General features: G+C 41.8%; 1 protein-coding gene across 1 annotated transcript in view; it reads left to right on the top strand.

The window, feature by feature from the left end:
• Positions 1-11127: 11127 nt before the first annotated feature.
• Positions 11128-21670, top strand: part of ARHGAP24 (Rho GTPase activating protein 24) — a gene marked incomplete at its 3' end in the record, with an annotated part of 222085 nt that continues 211542 nt past the window's right edge. The window contains exon 1 of the mRNA XM_082316436.1: positions 11128-11304. The remainder of the gene's footprint in view (positions 11305-21670) is intronic.

The following is a 21670-nucleotide window of genomic DNA, read 5'->3' as shown; positions in this document are numbered from 1 at the left end:
ATACAGTGATGCACAGTGTGAGGCAGGTCTGAATCACTGGTAGCCTCTGTCAGCCTCCCTTGTTCTTCAGCATTTGTTGTAGAGTCTGAATGCTGGAATTGTGTACTGACTTAGAAATCCTCCTATCTACAAAGGATGAAAGATGGCAGCTTCACTTATGATGAGGAAAACTGCATGACCAAGTCCTTCCTGGGAGCAGCTGGTGAGGTTCTTAATTCTGGAAATACCAGGTCCAGATTTAGTTTCTCCATTTTTGGATCTGGATGTCTGTCACAGGAGGCTTCTTCCACAGCCCTGAAGAAGCAGGGGAGCAGTGACTGTTGATTCCCATGCATAGCTTTCCTGGGAGGGGCAACAGAGTGGCAACTCTGTGCTTGCAGTATGTACCACGAAAATGAGGTTAACTTTAAAAAAAAAAAAACAACACAACACAACCTGTATGCTAGGTCCCTTATACATGTATTTAATACAAATTTCACCAGCTCTGGTTAAATTGCTTGATGAAATAGTGGGGTTGAAAAGTGACAGGTCTGTATGTCATCCATCCTGGATTATACTGCATAAAGTAGTAATCCCCACCGTTTTGCCTTGGTGACTTGAAAGCATTACTCTGAGTACTTAAGGAAGGGAAGCATTTTTTTCTTCTTGAAGTAATAGCCTTAATTCTCTCATTGTTGCAAGAAGTAACCCTTTTCATTTATGTGGCTGCTTGCCTAGAGGAGGAGGTCATTTGCCATGACACCTTGATAAAATCTCTGGAATTAAAAACTTTCTGAGTACACAGGTCATCAGGTGTACATTAGGTTCTAGAAAATACTCATAAAACTAAATGAGGCATGTGGAGATGAGTGCAGCAGCCTTTATTGCCATGATTAGGTATCCCATTATGTTGCTTCATTTGAATATCTGATCTCATGCAGCCTCTGCTCATGGCATCGCCTCCACTCACTGCATCTGTTTTGCATAATGTTGGGGAAACTGTGACAGAGGCTTAAGGTAGACCTTTGTGGCAAGCATTATATAGATGCTTTAAAATATTCAGATGTAAAAATCCTGTTCTTGTGGGCAGGGTTTTTCTTGGGTAAATGGTCTTGATGAAGAGGGGAGTATCCATAGAGAGCTCTAAGAGGAGGAAGAACAGATGACAATGACATTGCAAGAGAGAAACCCAAGAGCTAGTTGAAGTTTTTTCTGTTGAAACATTTTTATTAAGCACCTGGAAGGCATAAAATACATAGAGGAAGTACTCTGAGTCAATTGAATGGCCTTGAAAACAGCTTGTATGTGGGAGAAGAATGGATAGATGCTAGAGTGGCATTCATGTATGGGATAGCAGAAAGAGGTTCCTATTTATGTTTGATCAAAAGGAAGTATGCAGAGTGGCAAATGGAGCTTTTGGACTACAAAGATAAAAGACTTATTTTGCTGTACTGTTAAAATTAAATGGCTCAAGAGCTCTCTAGTATTTTGAAGTAAGTGCCACTGCTTGAGACGGAGGATTGTCTGCCAGTCAAGCCTCAGGATGCATCCAAAAGAAGGGAAGAGAAAGGACTTTGGACTGCTGTGTTTTCTTTTAATATTGAATCTGTTGCTAGACTATCTGTCACTTGAATCCCCTGTTGGAATTTGAAGAGCTTAATTGGGAAATCCTGAAAGCTCCCAAAGCAAATAGTGGAGCAGTGTAAATGTTAAGCAGCTGTCAGTCAGTGCTTAAAAACTCAATTGGCTCTCCAGATGAAGCAGGGAGCTGTAGCTGTATTTGTTCTAGCTCTCAGCTCTGTGCTACACTGAAGCAAATAGTTCGTGCTTATCTCCAAAATCTCTGGTCATGCTTTAAGAGGTCATAGCTGACTTACTGCAGAGTGATAGCGAGGACTGCATGCAACCTGTCTTCTTTAAATCCATGTGATTTCACTAGTTGTTCTTGATGTCTTTCTGAATGCTGTTTTCAGAGAAAAAGGGGGCAAACATAGCAGGGCAAACAAAAGCAGAGAAAGTCTTGTAGAAAGAGGTTATGCTAGTGAGTTTAGGAAGTGATGGATATCATATTACTTAACTGTCTGCCTTCATAGTGTCCAAACACTAGAAGGTTTTCTCTCGGAGTTAGGCAGATGGTTAGGTGTTAGGTCAAGATAGCTGTACTGCACCACTCCTGGACTGAAGTAGCACTCAGGCTTTCCTTACCTGCAGTTCATGTGAAATGCATGATGGAGAATGGCAAACGCTGCTGAAGCTTTGAGTGCTCAGGTTCTTAGTACTCAAGATGTAACCAAGCTTACAATGAAGATGTGATGAAAGTCGTTGGGATTAGCAATCAGCAAATATGAGTGGGATTGCATCTCATCTTTTCTGATTTTCTTTTTTGGCTTTACTCTGCTAGGTTAAATCTGCATCATATAATGGACACAGTAAGACCTGATTTACAGTACTGAGAAATAACATATCAAGCATTAAAGCTGAAGTGCAGCAAGAACTGTTAGTGAGACTTGATAGAAAGCAAACACTCCACTAGCAAAAGGCATATGAGCTTTAACAGTTTGAACTTTTATTTCAGTTTCATCTAGTCAGGATCACAGTTGAAGGGCAGCAGTAGATAACCAAGTCCAAGTGATCCATAACGTTGGTGAGGCACTGAACAGTTATTAACAGTTTTTGACCTGGGTGTCTAAGTAGACTAACTGCAGAGATATGCCTTAATACATGGTTGAAAGAAGCCCAAGCATTTAGTGACATCACCAATAAAATAAAATTAAAAAAAGAAAAATGAAAGAAAGCAACAACAGCCTTAATAAAAGCATTTTCAGTGCTAGGGTAATAAGAATGCATTCATAACATTAACGAAAAGCCAGTGAGTCTCCTAGAAGGATTTTGAGGAAATGAACCAATATTGTCCACGGTAGATGCAAATCAGTAGTATTAATACACTTTGATATATTAGTCAATGGCACACTGTCAGGGTAAGCTATTCAGAGGGGTAGGAAATTATATCTGGAAATATTTGTTGAAGTAGTAAGATGTTAGTTGTGGATGTTAATCAGCCCCAATGTAGCCTATGTACATCTGTCCTTGAAGGAAGTGGTGATGGATATTCCAGGAACACACTTGAATTATTGCAGTGTAAATTTTGCAGGCAATGTCCTGCAAGCAGATCGTCTGTGGCTTTACCAAAGCTCTTTGGAAATGACTGAGGTTCCGCTGGCACACAATGTGTTGGTGATAGTAGGTCCAGATTTCATGCAAGTGTTATATATTCACGGCACCTAAGCTGTGACAATTGCTATCCTGATGATGTCATGAGATAAGACTAGAAAGGATTCTTGCACCTGGAAGAATGTCTGTGAAAAGATGAGATTTGCACGATCTGGGAAATGGTATGCTCAGTTTCTAAGGCATTGTGCAAGTCCTGATAGTAACAGTCTTGACAGAGTAACTTTATTGGATGAATTCAAGGCATTTTAGCGGTCCCTTTGTCACATTCTTTAAAATAATCCTTCAGTAATATGGAACAGAGTCGTTTATTTCCATCACATGTGCTTACTTTTGCTCACCAATGAAAGCTGACCAAGAAATGCTATACATGTTTTTTTTACTACCTTATGTAACTCTTCAAACCCTAAATTCCTAATTTGTCCCTGGTGACTAAGCCTCATGCAGGAGAGTCTTTTCTGAACAAATTGTGTAACAATTGTGTTTAGTTTTTGCTCTCTTATTTTTTGTTGTGATCTCATCATGTTTGTCTTACCTCTGTTTCCCTTTGCATCTTAAATGAAGTAGTTCATATGATGAGGCTTGTCACTCTTCAGAGCTGCAGTCCAACACGTCGGGACTGCCCTTGGGGAATCTGTGTTGATGTTAAACATTGATTCTGTTAGATTCCTCCTTTTCATGTGCCACCAGGGTAAAATACAATGCAACGGTTGTGTTTGTTTTCTCAATTAAAAAATACAGACATTTCCTAATGAAAGCTGTTTGAGACACTGACTTCCTACCCCTCTCTGCTTTTTCTTTACTGATGTAATATAACAGCAACTCACTCAGAGGGTGATGTTTTGCTGCTGATGTCAGCAGAAGTCATTGCTGTGATAGATTTGGACCTGGGGATTTTTAAATGGACCAAATTGTGCCTTGTGCAATAACTGTACCTGCACACTGGCTGTAAAAGCTTTTTGTTAGAAGAAAGCATAAGAAGGAGTACAAGATCACCCCAGGAGGATGTTCTCTGTGGTGTTTTCATATTTCTACTCGGAGATGAGCCTTGACAGTTAGGTGAATGAGTGCCTTCTGGACAGGGTGTGCAGACAGCTCAGTAGAAGTCATGGGGATTGTGAAATACAGTGACACTTACATAATTTCATTATTGAGGGTTTTCTAAATTCTTTACCTGTTGACTTAACTGTCTTTAAACTCATCACATCTGATGCATTTATTCCTGCAATCAGGTTCACTGTGGGGTGCTGATTTTTCCTTGTAAATTTACTGCTGCTTTACAGTGTGGATGTTTCTGTTTTTCCATCCAGCCTATTGAGAGTCAATGTAAACTAGAGCTCTTGTTTACTGTTGATGAACATTCACTTCCTAGTGACCTGAGAAGATTACTTGGCCAGTGGCAAGATCCTCTGAGCTCTTATGGCTTGTTTTTTTTCTACTGCTTAAGCTGGTACGTTGCTTATGAAAGTGGAGTTGCTCAGAGTCTGCATCTATGAGAAGGAAGTGAGCCTATGCATTTAAACACCAGTTAGCAGGAACATAACTATACTATTAAGTTCTGCTTGCATTCTTGTGTATGCACATTCTAAGTGTATCACCAAAATAAATCCTGACGCATAATATTTTTGGTTTTGCTAATTTCAGCTAGGCTGCTGCAGCTGCTAAATGGACAACTGAGGAGTTTTATGTAATGTATTGCAGAATATAAGTGTAGGTGTTAATTTTTAAGGGCAAGAAATCTTTTTTTGCAATGTCAGTGTTCCCAAGAGGGACAGGCTAAAACGCTTTTTTCCATGTGAATTTCAGCTTCTAGGAAGATCCTGTTCTTTGGGTTTTTTAATATATTTAAAAAAAACAACATTGTTTTTGCATGACACCAAGGACTCTGCAAAATGTCCATTGTCAAATTGGGAAGAAAACCTATGTTACCTGTATATTTGAAGGTTTTACTCTATATATAGAAATGAACAGAAGTAAAATGTTCTGTTCCAAACCGACCTGGGCAAACAGGATCCAGAATTTGCTGGTTGGAGCTTTGACTTATAATAGTAAATCAAGATTCATGGTAGGAATGGCTACATTAAAAAGGGGATTTTTCTTTTTATTCCTTCCTACCTGCTGCCATCCCTTGTAGGGATACTTATGCTTGTGTTCTGTGCTTCTGACCAAAGATGCAAGGTCAGTTACCTTCTGCCTGTCCTGTGAGTCCAAATGAAACTTGCTTTATGGCTGGTAAAGAATAGTATGTTTATGCTAGTAAGGGCTAATTCCAAAGTAATCTTGGAGCAATATTGGAAGATGTTTAGGAAATCAAAGCCAAGTGGTATAAAATCAGATATAATCTGAGATCCTGACAACAGCCTTGTGAAAGAGCCAAATACTGTCATTACTGAGCACTTAAACAAAAACATTAGTTTTAAAGCTTTTACCTGATCTTGGTTGTCTTGTTTCTACATTTCTGCATTGACCTGTCACACCATAAATCATCACTGTATCTATTGAAGCTCTATTCTGTGTCTTCTGACACTTTTTCAGTTCTAAGGAATTAGTATAATTTGAAGCATGTATTACATGGGTGACCATCTTCTCCTCAGTCACAACACAGTTGAATCAGCTTCCTTCTGTGTGTCCAGGATAACCTCGTTTTGTTTTTCGTAATGTTTTTAGTACAACTCTAGACTCAACAATCTGGACTTGAAGGAAGTAGACCAGATAAAATTGTTTGGGCTCTTATAAGAGGAGAAGAAATTCTCTGCTGAATACTGACATCCAACCTAAACACTGTTCACTTGCACAGAAAGGAAGAGGGAAGTGATGTAAAACCTTTTTCTTTAAATTGAATATTATGGTTCTCCCATGTGACTTGATGTATGACATGCACATCTTAAGAGTCCTACATTAGTCCCAGTTATCTAGACTGGAAAACAGAACATATATTTAGGAATTATGTTGCTGCGTGCTACTCAAAGTTGCATGTGAGGTTCAGTTGCCAAGCACAGGGCTGGAAGAAGTTGTAAGGCAGGGAAAGCAGAAAATCTACAAACTGGTGAGGAATATCTTGCTGCAGTCGAGGGAAGTGGATGTGAAAGTAGCTGGATGCCCGTGGGTTCTTTGAGATAAAGGGATTCTGAGCTGGACAGCTAGATTTTGATAGATTTGAAGATGCACAAATTATCCAAACATTCCTGATGACCATGAGTAGAAGTTTCTTCTATGTGTAGGGAAGATCTTACTTTTCAATCCATTTTCAGATGTGTCAGGTTTTGGTCCTGTCTCTGAGCACTTGCATGTCTGTGCTTTAGGGCTATTAATGTAAGTAGCTTTACTCATTTGTGAAACATCTTGCAGAATCTGTCCCTATAGAAACAGTAGATATTTAAGCTACTTTTCAAGGTGTCATCGATGAATTCTGAGTGTGGCTTGTCCTTTTCTTGCTGGGGACTAAGGATACAGAAGAATATTTATTTGGTGAGCTGTGGTTGTGTTTTCTACCTTGTGGCCTTAATTTTTGCTGAAACCTGCTATATTAAATTCCAGTTCTTTCCTTATTGACAGCTGTAATATTGGATGAATGAAGGAAACAGCAATGAGCCAGTACTCAAAAATATCCAACGAAAGTTAAAACAGTAGTGTTTAAAAATCCTGTGTCTTCCAAAATATTCCAGGCACTGGGGAGATAAGACAGATTTCACCTGTAAGTGAGTTAAGGATAAGGTGAACTGATTTCCATGAAACTGAACATAACTAGTGAGAATAGGATGAGAAGATATTTCCTAAAATGTATAGTGAATTCAGTACCGCCTTCTCCATCGGTATTAGCCAACAGAAACTGCAGGGGCAGCGGATGCCTTCTGGGTTTAGTTAGATTGAAAAAAGTGGTGTTTTTTCCTGCTTGCTTATACATTTGCCCACTTTGCTCACCAGACTGCAGTGATGCCTGCAGAGAAGCCCTGTTCCAAAGACTGTGTGTGTATATACATACACGAACACATAGAGGAAGAGCAAGTCTCCTATATGTACTCTGTGAAGTCCATAAGCTGTGCAAACCCACTCTTGCTAGATCAGAAAATGCCTGGAAAGTAAGTCTGACTTACTGAATGAAATTCTTTTTTTTGCTGTTTGGGTTCCTGTGGGTTAGAACTCTTCAGCATATATCTTCAGGTGTTAACAGCCGCACAGTTAACTTTAGCAGTAGATTTAAAACAAATAACCTGTTATGCCTTCTGCAACTGACCAGGTGAGAAGGTGAGGCTCTACACAGAGCAACAAAGTCAATTTACCACTTCCACTGGTATAAAAGGCCCTAAGGTCAAGATGCTTAGTAACGGACTGCAAGTAGTTCAGTGGTGGTAGTAATTACAGATCCATTTCTACATAAGATGAGCAAGGAAGAGAGAACTTTACTAAGGTACTCTGGGACCCCCAACTAAGTGACCCTTGCCGTTTATTTGATTGCTTGGGAAAGTGTTTCTGGTTTGTCCCATTAGCTGTTTTGGAAAAAAACAATGTGTTTTTCTTCCAGAGAGAAAGATTCAAAATCTTAATTCCCTGCCATGCAAGGGTCAAGTCTTCGAAATGTCTCAGTCTGCTTAGGTTTGGTATCAAAGGAGTTAGACAGGAGCAGTCTTGGCATGGAAAACTAGTTGGGTACCTACCGGCACCAAACCAGGTTTTTCTTAGCCTTAATTGTGTATTGCATGGAGTTGGATAAACTGTTTCCAGTTATAGACCTACTGCTACTGGCCTTTCTCTACTGTAGCTAATGAATGACTGGATATTGATGATATACATGTAGAAAAGACAACTCAGGCTGAAGGATTTCAATGCATCTTACAAATGAGCCCATAAAGCTGCAAATACGAATTGTTTTACAGTCTGAAACTCAGCTTTAGAAGGGTATCAGCTAGCAAACCATAACCGATGCAGAGAGAACGAACAGTAGCAAAAGGCCACCAATAAGTGAAGTAAGGAAGGAAATCCGACTACAAAGGGTCTCCTCATTGTTATTGTTGTAATTATGTATTAATAGCCAGACTTCAAATGTGCAGTTCTTCAAGGATGTGAGTGGCTTTGCAGCTCAGTTTTTGAAAGCACCTGCGTTGCAGGCACAAGGCTCTGAGCTTTCTGCTGTGCACGAGCAGGTCTGGCGCAGGACCAGGGGGTCTGCATGTACCCACTGCTGCAGCCAGCTGTTCCAGTCTGCCCTGCAGCTTGCTTCCTGTGTGTCTCTGCGCCTTGGGAAGTACATTGTGAAGCTCTCCTTTCTCTTTGGTAGCTGGAAATTTCCCTTGGGTTACTTTTCTCTTAACAGAACAGTACAGTAACAGAACAGTAATTTCCTATAATTTAAACAAGAGGTCTTGTGTGTTAGTATGGCTGTTGTTCAAATAAAGGCGCAGAGCTGCAGAGACGAAAGTTACAGAAGTGCCTGAGTTAAGTTTTTATATAATGTTGATTACTGTGATGCATAAACTGAGGCTCCCATATGTACAGGCACTTCATCAGAGCACGCATGGTCCTTGATAGTGGAAGGCTTTCCAGCTCATTAAAAAAATGTTTTTTCTAGAATGTCATTCTGGCTGTTCTCCCTGTGAGCCTGCATTTGGCAGCTAACCGAACCAAAGGCCAGCACAGGTATCCTGCTGTGTGCGTGTTTAATTCTGTCCTCCTCCTCACCATTTAAAGTTTGTGCATGTTTACTTTCTCTTCCTGCGCAGCCATGTATCTGTATACCCTGTTTACTCTTTGAAAAAAAAAAAAAAAAATTACACAGGCACAGTGTCCGCAAGACTCAGTGGTTTTTTCAAACTGGTGTGGTTGTTGGGACAAGCTGCATTTTAGTGGGGTGCAGCATGCTGTCCCTAATGCTGAGGACCTCTGTTTGCCTCCTCTCTGAATTTGGCAGAGAGGCAGGCTTTGCTCTGCCTCCTTCTTGTTTTATCTCTGTGGACTTCTTTTCCAGGGACAGGAGCAGGGACCAGCCCTTCTGCTGAGCGGCTTGCTTAGTTCTCTCTTCTGGCTGGCTATCTCACAACAAGCTGGGAATGTGAGGAAAGCATCTTGGGTATTCCCCTTCATTCATGCACTGGTATCTGAGCTAACTGCTGCTGGTCTCAACCCTTCTTGCAGCATTAGTGAGAGGCAGAGTTCAGAGGTTTGATTCAGTATGGGTAACCAGGCAGCTGAATGATTTTTTTTTTTTCTGTTAAAAGTAGAAGCTGCTCCAGTGCAGTGGTATCCCATTATCACTGTTGCAAACTATAATGTGTCATATGTTGCAGTACGTAAATGTTCTTCAGACCCCATCTATTGAAAAACTTCATAGATCTGAAGAATTTGTTAGAGAACTGATTGCTTTGAAAAGGCTTCAACTAATTCTTGTAGTACTCAGGATTTTTTAGTGCTGTCATATTAGGTGGAGCTGGAACCAGCAAATGCAGAACTGTGAGAAATGGGTCATGGGAGGGAAGTTGGTGGGAGTGTGTCTAAGTCTGTCCAAGCTGCACACTCATCAGATGCTGAGATTCTGGGTCATGTAAAACACTTTTCCAGCTTCTACAGATTTGCCATCTCCAGTCATTAAAGGAACACCATGTGCCTGGTATGTGTAGCTGAAAATGGACAGGGTTTTGTTGTTAGTGTGTACAGTATGCAGAACCCTGCTTGGGCTCAAAAGTGTAATGATGTGTGCTGTTTTCAACTATTATTAGGAGTAATTTTTTCTTATGATCTCATTGTGGTATAGAAACTGCTTTTTGTCTCCTGATGGGGATCTGAAAGAAGAGACTAGTAACACAGAGCAATTAGGATTTTCCAAGAGAGGTTGTGTTTCCACCTAAAACCAGTACTGTGGGGTCTGGTGTGCGGGACTGAGGTGGTGGGACGGGGGATGTAGGTTACACATCATTCATTGCCCTCTCTGCGTATGGGGAAAAGAAGAGTGCAGCCTCATGCTCCCTGAGTCACCCGGGAGCAGACGACAGTCATGCCATTCATTGAGGGAACGGCAGCTTCTGAAACCCAATTACAGCTGCGGTTTTCATCATAATTCCCATTCTGATTTCTGCTGTGCTACTGAGTCAGAGCTAGGCCTGCGGAGAAGGCATGCAGCCCTCCCTGTACAGGTCCCACGGAGACCTCCGTCAGGTCCACACAAGGTAAAATCCTTAGTCCGCCTTAGCACGACCGTCGTACTAAGCTGCAGAGATGCAGGCTGCTGAAAGCAGGTGGGTCAAGGCCACTTAGAGTGTGTTGAGAAAAAAGCGTGACAGGCAAAAATAGAAAAGGGGAGAGGGGGCGGCAAAAATCTGCGTAGGGCCACAGGGGGTCTGTGTGTCAGTTGGTGGCCGTCTCCTACGTGTGCAGCAGGAGAGGAGCCCCTTGTCCCGAGGGCACGCTCAAGTTGCTGCTGCGTACGGCCCCTGGCAGACGCGCAGGGTAGCGCGCCGAGAAATCACGGTGCGTGGCGCCGGTTGTGTCGTACCCCTGCGAGAGCGTGGACCCGGCGCCGTGGCACGGACAGCGGCAAGCAGGGCGAAGCAGCTAACGGAGGGTCCGCAGGCGCTGTCGGGGCGGCGGGGGCCGCGTCGCCGGCATTTCCAGAGATGTCTGGGAAGGGAGCCGCGTTCCTCCCCGGCGCAGCAGCACTGCCGCTGGCGGGCTCCCGCGCTGCCAGCTGCCAATGAAATCTGAAACCCGGGGCTGCGTCTGAGGGCGGCCCGCGGAGGCCGCTCCAGCCTCTCGCACGGTATATTTACACATCCATACACACAGAGCCACTCTTTCTAACTTCTTGCGCTGCTCCTCGGGCGGCGCTGGGATTTCCCGAGGACGGAGGGTGGGAGCGCGGAGCTGCCGGGCGGTGGGGGTGGCCCCGTCTGCCCACGGATCGTCGGAGCGGTTGAGAGAGGGGAAAGGGAAAGAAACTTCTGAGTGCAGTCAAGCTGAAACAAGCTGTCACTGTTTCCGATTTTGTCTTGAGAAGCCACCGCGTTTATGGGTGAGAATATCGATCCTCCTTGTGGACGGTAGGAGTCCTGGTCCCGGGCAGGTTTGGAGCTCTCGCTGGGCTGGGTGGACGCTGCAGCTAAAGCCAGGGTAGGTAGCACTGATGGGGTTTTTATCTCGGTGACAAAACCGTCTGGTCTTTGCAGGACAAATACTTGCTGCAGACCAGGAAGCAGTGGCAGCAGCTGTCTGTGTTACGGCTGTTCTTGTCTGCCGGGGGGGTGTGTGTGTCTGTCTGCGTAGGCATCTTTAAGTGTTGTCGTGTGCTGTTATTTCTTAACAATGTTAAATAACTTCATGACAGGAGTCCTTTGTGTTGGTTTCAGGGGTACAAGCAGACTATATGTCATCTGAGCACTTGTTGGCTTAAATATAAGTAAAAGCCCTTTGTGCTTTCTGCAATCTCCATGTTAATGTTCATGTTTGGGTTTGTGATGATTGCCTTAAAATCTTCCTCCTTCCACACAAATATCTGTAGCAGGCTTTCAGATACAAGGTCCTCACTGGGACAGACGTTACAATAAGGACTTCGATTCACAATCGCAAAAGAGTTAGGGAATCTTCAGTGGATTTTTAGAGCTACTGAGTGGATTTCTTTTTAACGTAAGGGAGTAATTGTCTTCGCACTTTTTCCTCCATTGGGCTTGTATGGAATATTTATCTCTGTCTTTCTTAGCAGTAACATGCATGTATGTCGTCAGTTTGGGGGTTTTCTTCTTTCAGCAGAGTGGAGAGTAGTAAATAATTCATGTTTGATGATGTTAGAAGCATTTTTACAACAGATCACTGGAAATAAATAGCAGGGTTTTTTTAGATAGGTACCCTTGTCCTGTATAGGTAGAAATAAGAAACCAAATTAATTCCCTGTGTAGCACAGTGACTTCATAACACTGAATTTGTCTAATTCTGAATCTAATTCAGAATTCTGGATTTGTCTAATTCTGAATTTGTCTAATCTGAATTCTGTTTGTCTGTGTTAAGTAGCATGGTTGCTGAGAGAGGGTGATAACTCTTATTAGATCAGCAGGTATTAAGATACTGTTAGGTTAAGTTTTTCTGTTGCAGAGTAGTTCTGTACCTGGAAGGTGACAATAACTTATGTACGTTCAGGGGAAAAGGATTCCCTGTGAGGTAAGAATTAAGGGAGGGGGATTTATCAATACAAGGGGCAAAGCATGTTGTCCTAGCTAAAAGTCATTTAAGTGGCACCTCATACTCACAGAAGGCATGCAGAGTTACAAGCAGAGGTAGAGAAGGAATGACTGAGAGTCAAGTGCTTGTTTCCAGTCCCATGAAATTTTCATGTTGTGGCAGGTTTTGTTATTGCAAAAGGCATCTTCTAGTACATGATACAGTGACTTGTGTTAAAAATAAATGTGCTTAGAACTCATATTTCTTTGTGCATGGTGTCTAAAGTTATTTGCCTCTTCTTTGATTGTCGTCCTATATCCCAGCTGCTTTTTTCTTCTCTTGTTCTTTACTTGGCTTTCATTCTTAATGAAATTAGATAGATTTAGTTTGGAATAAATAGTGTGCCCAGTAAAAAAAAAAAAAAAAGAGGCCCCACAGTAAGTAAAAAATGTAAAGCCATGTAGAAAATTCAGCTGACAACATGATTCTGTGTGGAAGGCACAACAACTTCTCACTGTATGGCAATGTGCTTCCAGGCGCAAGTGAGAGGGAGGCTGTGGGTTATTCCTTTAAGACATGTGCCTCTTCTGTGTTTGCAGGCTGGTGTGTGAAGATCGCTTTTATTAGTGGTCCTATAGCTAGGTTCAATTTTCTGAAGATGGAGTTTAGAAAGCTAGAAATGAAGATCCCTTAAAGGAAATTGCCTCACAAGTAATAGTTTAAACTGATAAGGTCATGTCTTCAGAAGTAACTAGAATAGAAAACCTCTGCGAGCTCCATGTGCAGCTACAGCACACAGGCATCTCTCAGGACTTTTTAATCTCTTGCTGCTTGATTCAATATCTGATTTTTTTAAACACACCAGGTGGAAAAAAAAAAAGGGAGTTGAATTCACAGTGGGTAGTTTGAAGTGATTTGCATTCTATTACTTTTAGCTGTCGTCTCTGCAGGCTGTTGGTGTTTATTGTGACCTGATCGCCTTTGGAACTATGCTTTATCCCTGGAGCTATTACTTACTGGCTTTATCTATATTGGGCAGAGGGAATGCTCGACGTGATTTTTTTTGAAATAACCTCCTGGAACAGAGTGCTACACTTTATCATATTGGGGTGGCGTTTGTGTTTGTAAACTGTCTTGCGGGTGAATAAACTGTATGTTAAACAGCCAGGAAGAAAAAGAAAAGGTTGTCTTCTCTTGGCATTCTAAACCAAGAAAAACACTGAAGGAGAATATCTGGTATAGGTTTTTGTTGTCCACTGTCTGGAACTTGGGTTTCTGTAATGTTGAGGACTCCAGGTAACACAAGTGGCTGATAGTGTTGGACGATAAGGAAAGACACAGCTTTTTATGAAAGTTGTTACTCCACTGCCAGTCTTGGGAGGAATAGGAACTTAAAAAGACAACAGAGGCCAAATTTCCAGCTTAGATTGTCTTCTATACGTAAGACTGCAGAAAGTGCTAGTGGTAAAATTTGGTCTACGTTAGTTTCTATTATTATGCTAAAAGCAAGGATTTCAAGTTAGAATTGTTTTTTATAGTGTTGCCTGCATTTATTTAGAAAATCTTGATTAGGTTGCTTTTTTTTAATTGGGGGAGAAAAGGTGGCTCGGTTCTGTAGCACTGAAAAGGGTATGAAAATACCAGACAGCTCAAAGATGGGTGTACTTTAGCTTCAGCAGCATAGCAGACATCAGCAAGCCCTGTGTCGAGACAGATAAAGACTCTTCATCTGCAGAAATGTAGTCAAAATGAAATCCCAGCCTTATAGGAGCAGGGAGGGCAACACAGCCTTTGGTGGCAGCGGTACTGTGGGAGCTAGGAGAAGATTCTTTGACACGGCACTGTGTGTGAGCTCCTAGAAGCAGCTGGATGGTGTTAGGAAGCAGCTTGCGTTGGTCCCTGCGGTATCTCAACCTCAGTAGAACAGCCTGCATCTGATGCCTCCCAAGCCTTATAGTTTTGTCATCTTTGCTTTCAATAGGTACCCCAGGATGTGCCCGCAAGCCAGCTGTGGCAGCCAGTCTGTAGGTGGCTGATCTTGGTGTGAGGAGCTGCATGCTAAGAAACTTCCTGCTATTCTGCAGCTTCTTGTACATTTCCTGACTCTTTCCTCCTACTTCACCATTTTGCCAGTTATATTTGGGTGATCAAAGTGTGGATGATAAGGACTAGAGCGAAGCTGTAAATTTATTTTGTATTTAATTGATTGCGAATCCAAAATGAACCATAAGGGTCCTTGATTAGCTCCCGTTATAAGCTAGATCATTTATTTTCGAAAAATACCCTGCTTTGCTAACAGAAAGTCACTTGATAGACTCTCAATGCTCTGCAGTATATTCACTTGGTGTAATTATCATCGGTCTTAAATTATGTGCTTTACTGCTTGTTTTATTTGACTGTCTTTAACTACCAGCTTTGTTAGCTCTGGTTCTTATTAGCTCTTTGTATGTTCAATAGCTTTCTCTATCCAAATTTCTGCTACCTCTAGAGTTACTATCTTATTCTTTACCTTCTTTTTGTAAAAGTGGAAAATAGAGTTCCTTCATTACGTTCTCCTGTTCTTTAATTACTCCAACCTTTTTAAAATGGTTTCCAGTTTTCAAAAATGCTTCTAGACGTTTGAATACCAGTGCTGGAGGTAGTACTTAGGGTGCAGTCCTGTGAAATCCAGAGAGACAACGATCTTTATACTTTCTTTTTCCTTGTTAAATAGTCTTGTGATGACACTAGAGATGGGGCTGTTGTGTTGAACAGGGACCTCAGTTTTTCCTTCAGGAGGATGCTCTCAGGTACTGTCAGTTCTTCACAACTTGTGCGTCTGTTGAGCAAGAACATGCAGGCTGGTATACAGACGGCTGTCTGTCAGTCGCCTTTCATCTTTGTAATTAACAGCTTCTTTGGTACTTGTCACCTGCACAGGTTTTCAGTCATGATCTTTTTTTTTTTCTTTTTTCTTCCAAGTCATTGGCCATACTGCTCAATAAGATAGTTCCCCTGAGACTAGAAACCACCTGCAGTATGGTGCTTTTTTGTTTACAGTCATGGTTTTTGACTTAACTGTTTGAGTTAGTTTTGTCTGCTTGGCTCAGCTCTTGTTTCATTAGGCTTTGCTAATGAAAATGTCATGCTCCACCAAGCCAGAGGCCTTGAAGGATCACACAAGCACGGTGCTTTTAACTTTAACAAACTTCTGTTGTTTACTGTTGTACTGGTTAGTTTGGAGGGGCTTTCATGCTGTATGGCTCAATGAGACAAGCTTCAGCAACACATGTTGAATTCCTTGGCAATGTTTATATAGTTTCTTGTCATGAAATACCTTTCATTTTCCTATATTTACTTCTGTGCAATTTTGTATAATAGCAATTATGATTAGTAGCTCTTTAGCGAAGACATTTTTCATGTCTGTTACTTCCAAGAAGTAACTGGTGTGTTCCTGTCATCCTTTTCCCACATCTGCCTTTGCTTTTAGAGCAGCTTAAATTTTAACTGGACTGGTGTTCTTGGCCTGCCAAATTGAACAATCATGAAGTGTTATAAAAAGTAAAGTGCAAAAACCCGGCAATTTGCCTGTATCCGGGAGGCAGTAAGATCCCTCTAGATGTCACTAATTGGGAGAACCAAACATGCTTTTTCCTGGGTTAGTGTAGTCTGGGCCAAAATGGGTTGGCCATTTCTGTATTTTGAGCTATTTCCCTGTTTTGCAAGGAGGTATAGTGCTCCTTCAGTAGGCAGAGAAAGTAGCCTTCCAGTTAATCCTCACCCAAATGACCCGACCTCAGCACCAGTGGCAACATCCTGGATTTTCCATAAGCTGCCTTTCTAGCTGTTTCTTTAACCTCCCCAAGCAACCACATCCTCTGTTGTGAGAAGAAAAATGCAAAGAAGGATAGATGCGACACCAGGGGAATCCCTTGCTGCCCAAAAGTGCTAGTAGTTTGCAGCTTAAGCTGGAAAAGGTTTTAAAAACGGCAGCAAGAATTGTCAAGGACACAGCACAGCTTCTGTCCAAGAAACAGTGAAGCAGGAAGGAACTTTTCAGCCTGGAGATGAGATGACTGAGAAAACTGCATTAACAAATGACAGGGAAAGGGTGAGCAGAGGCCAATTCTTCCCTTATTTTCCAGTACAGGAATCCCAGGGTGTATGCAGGAGTGACGGTGGCAGGCTCAAAAATGAAAGAAGGTAGTACGGTGCACAAGATGTAAATAAGGTGTAATGAAGATGCACGAGTACTTGCCAGTAACTTGTGGTTAGTAAAGGGAAAACCCAGTTTTAAGGGGTACCTAGCCACAAGTATTGTTGCATGCTTGTTTTACTTATCCTGCTTGTCCCTGAGGTTTTACTTTAGTCACAGTTGGAGATGGCATGCTAGGCTGGGTGGACTCTTTCCAGCCCATTGTAGCCATCCATTTGTTCAGTTTCGACCCTCTTTTGTTTGGATGTTACTCATGTAGGGGAAAAAAAACCATCTGATTTCTGTTTGTGGCTTGATGGAAAGGAGCTGAATGACCACAACAGACCATTGCTATATGTGAAGGCTTGCCTTCTTCAGTTAGAAATGCATGGACATAAGGAAGGATAAGAGCTGCTGTTGCAAAGCAAGTTGTGATGAATTTTTGTGCTTTTGATTTTTAACGATCACAACCTTGTTTCCAAATAGTGCTGTGGGGAAGTATGGGCACAATCTTGCAAGGTGAGTATTTAGAAAATGAATCACAAGAGTGGATCACATGAATTCAAGTAGAGCAGACCCCCTGAAGCATGCTGGAGCTTACTCAAGTAGGGAATCTTTCTCTACAGACCCTGCTTGACGGCCGTCACTGTAGAGGTGGAAAAAGAAGAAGCTGAAGTGCTACCATGCTCTGACAATCTCAGTGTGCTAAATGACTGTTTAGCAAATGGGAGAGCACCATAGTCAAGGGTGACTTAAAATATGCTTAAGGCCCCTCTTGAGTTGCTTGAGAAAGAAAAATGATGCAGAGGCTGCAGACAATTAGCTTTGCTTCTCATTCTTCAGCTCCTACTCTGTGGATCAGCTGGATGTGGCGACTGCCCCCCACAGCCAAAATGGTTGATAATTCTTTCAGTATTTTGGGGGAAAAAAGTTTCAGTAAATCCCTAAACCTTGAGGAACTCTGCATTCTACAATAGCTCCGAGATCTTGTTGCCACCATGGCCATGTGTATTTAGAACCGGCTACTTTAATGTAGATGATTATTACTGTAATGGAGTGCTAATCCTTACCTACTTGGGCTTGGACTGGGAAATAAGCGTTGCAGTTATCGATATGTAGCACAGAGTATGATAAAACTCATTCTTACCGCTTCCTGTTGGAGCATAACGGATTGCTGCAATTCGAAGACAAGTATGTGAACGCAGACATGTATCTAGGAGATGAAGACAGACTTCTGGAAATATATTTATTTAATGATATCATTGCCTAATTATCAAAGTATTGTCTTGGAAAGTGTGCTGAGTAATTTGGGGTCTTGTTATTAAAGGTGAGATAACAATGAAGGAAAAAGCAGTGTTGTACATCTGCTTATAATTATAAACTACCTACCATAGTATTTTGATTGTCCATGAGAAGTCAGAGCAAGCTGCCTATTTGCTGTATAAGCTTTTATATGGTGGAGCCTCTAGACACTTCCTTCTAGGGTTTGGGTTTGTGGTTGTTTTCTCTGTGTGTGTGTTTGTGTGTCTCTATGGTGGGCTTGTGTTGAGCTTAACTCTTATCTGTGATTGAGATCAAAATTGCGTGTCAGATGCATGGATAGTCACTGTGGTTGTCCACTTCTAAGTGGTCTTGCAAAACACAAAACAAGAAATCCTGGATGCTAGAAAGAAATCTTATCTCTGGCAGTTGCAATATTTGTGCAGCTGTTCCCACAGATGTTTCTTTTTTCTTCTTTTTTTTAATTTCTCCGAAGACGCAAGCAAACTGAGGGAGAAATATTAAAGGGCCTGCCTGAAGAAAGAAAAAACTTGCGATGCCTTTTAGTTCGGAGATGGTGATGTACCTTGTTTTAAAAGGGCTGTGAATTCTTACTTTATGTTTGCAAGTACAAAGCCTGCTTAGGCTCTGTATTCAGTAGAGCTAAAAGGAAGTGCCCTAAAATGTCAGCTTTGCAAATGGGCTTTGGGAGTCAGAATCTGACTGTAGTAATTGGGGATCTTAATAGCATTGCTGGAATTCAAATTGTTTTGATCTCAGTAACTTCAATGTAAAAGTTGCTGAGTTTAGGAGTGACTAGGAAAAGTCCAGGTCAAAAAGCTCGTTTTGACAGAGTTCTGCAGTGTGGCTAAAAATGAAGTTTCAGAATGAAAGCATAGTAGCAACTATTTCAACAGTTTCAAGACTGGGGACTAATTTTGTTCATATGTATTAAAAATATCATTCAGCACCCACTGTAAGACTGGTTTATTCACTGTTTTAAAAAAAGCAAATACAATTCCATTATACGGCAGTGGGAAGTCTTGAAGGTGCCATTTTAAATTCAGTTCAAGTAAAAATTCTTCAAAAGTCAATAAATTAATTGGAATGTAAAACATTATTAACATTGATGCATGATGCTGAAACCCCTTCTCCTCCTAGGAGAGTACAGGGCTCAAACTGGAGTCAGTTAACTTCATCTTCCAGAAATGTATAAGAAATGATATTTAGAAAAACATAGATTTGTATAAATAGAGATCTATGTCTTGATGCCAGCAGGCTTTCTTAGCTTGGGTTTTTCTCTCGAGGGACACAACTAAGCAAGTGGCAAGAAGCTATAAGAAGGCAAGTTGTAAGTAGTGTTTTTGAGTAATGAAAACTTAAGAAAAACAATATGTATCTGTCCGTAAGCAAAAGAGACCTGGTGCTTTTGGGTTGTTTAGTTTTCCATGTAACCTGGTATGTGCGTGATGTCTGCTGCCTAGACTTAACCAGCCTTGTTTCAGTCCTCTTGCTTAAGAGAAAGTCAGACCTGGCTTTATGTGTTCTAGTGAAAATGAGAGAGCAGCCTTAGTGAGACTGCACATAAACGTATCAGGTGGGTAAACATCAGGGAGGGAGCAGAACTATTTTGGGTGATAATGCAGGAGTAAATTGGTGTAAACTGTCTGTGAGTGTGCTGGGATGAAAAAAAAAAATTTCTAACGGAGTAAGGAGTTCCTGGGTAGCCTTGGGACTGATGGGTTGGGGGTGAGGAGAAATATTAAAATAGGTGTTTTGATGGTGCTTTTTTACTATCTGAAAGTAACTGTGTTGCTGGCTCCCATGGGGCTTCAAAAGCTGGGCTTAATGAATCGGGAGGTCCTTTCCTGTCCTGCCTGTTTGTCATGTGTGGACAGTTGTAAAAGAATAGTATAGTCCCTGACCATAAGAATATTTTACATGTATTATAAGATGTGCAAGGGCAAAAATTTAATGGACAGCAAATCACAGTAGAACCCGTATCATTTTCACTGTGATGATTCTGTCCTGTAATGACCCAACTATTAATGAATTTCTGGTAACTTTACTGATTTTGAAGAATTTGGTTTTAACATTGATGTTTTACAAACAATTCTGGTCACTTGCCATGATGATTCGACTCCTGATTTGGTCAGCTGTTACTGGTAGGCTTTACCACATTTAGAAACGGTTGTTGACTCTGCCCTTTGCAGTGGTCTGTGGGTCTTTGTATGGGAGTAGCCACGTTAGTCCCTTCAAATGCTGCCTCCTGCCAGGCGTAAGGGGAGAGGGAAGCTTCTGGGAAGGAACAGGAGGCAGCTGTGATGAACTCTGTAAAATGGGGAGCTTGGCACAGTTTCTTATGCACAGTACTTAGACTGTTGAGTCCTCTCCTGTTTAATATGTGCTGAATTTCCACGTGTACTTCTTGTGCTCCTGCTGTCAGCCTGGGCTCACAAAGCTTGCAGTGCTCTCGACTGACACCAGGAAAGGACTAAAACAGCTGGTTGAGCATGCACCACCTGGCACATTCAGTGTCAAGACTACTTATCACGTAACAAGATTAAGCCATTGTACAGCACTGCCGTACAATGCAGGCTCACGCAGCTCCCGATACCTTTCCTTGGCAACTGGAAAAGTGCAGAACCTGAGTTCGGCATAGGGGTGATCCTCTGCTAGCATTAGAAATAAAATCCTAAATGCTGGGACTCCCTTCAGAAATTTGCATGTTATTTGATGGTGTCACTCCTGGGACGCTGCTTTGGAGATCTTCATCTCCCAGCATGAACAAGAAGGCTGTGAAACGTGAGTTTTACCATTTCTTGCTTTCGTAGGGACTACTAGAAAATGTATCTTAGCCAAAAGGACATACTAGTTATTGTTAGTCTATATACAACTATGCAGTAAGTATTTTGCACCTTATTTAGGTGTCCAGTAAGTCATGATAAATTACTGTACAATACCTTGTGGAAATACCCAGTAAAGGAAATAATTTCTAGTCTGTGCTGTTATAGCAAACACTGAATGAACCCAGGACAATGAAACAACAAAGAAGAGGTCATACTGCTACAGTGGTTGGGAAAAAACTAGAATAATGGGATACAAGCAGTGGTACTGAGAGATTTAAGAGGGACACGTCTTTGCAGTGTTTCAGTTTCTTTTCTGAGGGTGTGAAAAACAGGCTGTTACCACTGAGGTGTTGCTGTGGACAGGTCAGTATGACGGAATATATCTGATTTCGCTTGCAGACCAATTGTCTGATAGTGCTGCTGGACTGCTAAACTGTAGACAAAGCAATGGGGATGTGTTGATAGATATGGAAATGTGGTATGAGGAGCTAATTATTTCTCAAATGACTAGTCAGAAAATTTTTGCTTTTTTTTGCCTCGGATTTCATTAAAAGCTTTCACTTGCCCTTTAGCTCTCCCTTCCAAGTCATTATTACCTTGAGACAAGAAGGATGCTTAGTTTTCTGCTTTGAAAATACAGAGCTGCTTATGCCTCCTCTGGCAAGGGCAGGTCTGTGCTACTGGGCTGTGCACTCACAGCCTTGTTGGAGGGGGAAGGAAGGGTCTGTGTAGAAGCATTTGTAGTTTGTAACAGATGTTTTGTAGGAGGTGATGCTGCTCAAAACACACAGCTGGGCTTCAAGACGGTGTTGTCGCATGAACTTGGACTTCTGAGGAGAAGTTAGCTTTGGTAACTTCACTCACCATTGTGGCACTATGACATACATCGTTAAGGAGCTGAATACCCTCCTGTGCTTTATAGCCGCAGTGTCTTACTCAGGCTAGTGGGATTGTCTGGGTACAGACAAAACCAAAATTGAGTGTCTGGGGCCTGTGATACCACTCAGTTATGAAGATACTTTAAGTTAGGTCATACTTATTT

Source organism: Platalea leucorodia (assembly GCF_965183815.1).
Source record: "Platalea leucorodia genome assembly, chromosome: 6".
Taxonomy (NCBI): Eukaryota; Metazoa; Chordata; class Aves; order Pelecaniformes; family Threskiornithidae; genus Platalea; species Platalea leucorodia.
This window is presented reverse-complemented; position numbering and strand designations above follow the sequence as displayed.